Here is a 566-nt window from a genome sequence, read left to right as displayed (position 1 = left end):
TTGTTGTTGTTGTTAAGTATCGTGGAGTTGGTTCCGACTCATAGTGGCCCTGTCAGGGTTTCCGAGGCTATAAATCTTTACAGGAGTAGAAAGCCTCATCTTTCTCCCGTGCAACGGCTGGCAATTTCGAACTGCCAACTTTGAGGTTAGCAGCCTGATTCATAACCACTAAGCTACCAGAGCTCCTTCATCTGCAGATTTCAGGTTGTTAAAGAAACTTCCTTTAATACTGATGCCACGTTTTCTTTCATATAGTTCAGTTTCTCAGATTATTTACTCACTATAAAGATTCAAGAAATACGATGAAAGGATACAACCCTTACAGATAACTTTCCTGATTTTAAACCAGGCAATATCCCCTTGTACTGTTCAAACTGCCTCTTGATCTGTGTACACATTCCATATGAGCATAATTAAGTGCTCTGGAATTCCCATTCTTTGCAATGTTATCCAGAGTTTGTTATGATCCACACAGAGGAACGTCTTTGCAGTCATAAAACACAAGTAGACATCTTTTTGGTATCTCTGCTTTCAGCCAAGATTTGACATCAGCAATGATATCCCTC

Source organism: Chrysochloris asiatica, unplaced genomic scaffold (genome assembly GCF_000296735.1).
Source record: "Chrysochloris asiatica unplaced genomic scaffold, ChrAsi1.0 scaffold00083, whole genome shotgun sequence".
NCBI classification, from domain to species: Eukaryota; Metazoa; Chordata; class Mammalia; order Afrosoricida; family Chrysochloridae; genus Chrysochloris; species Chrysochloris asiatica.
Note: the sequence above shows the minus strand (reverse complement) of the source record.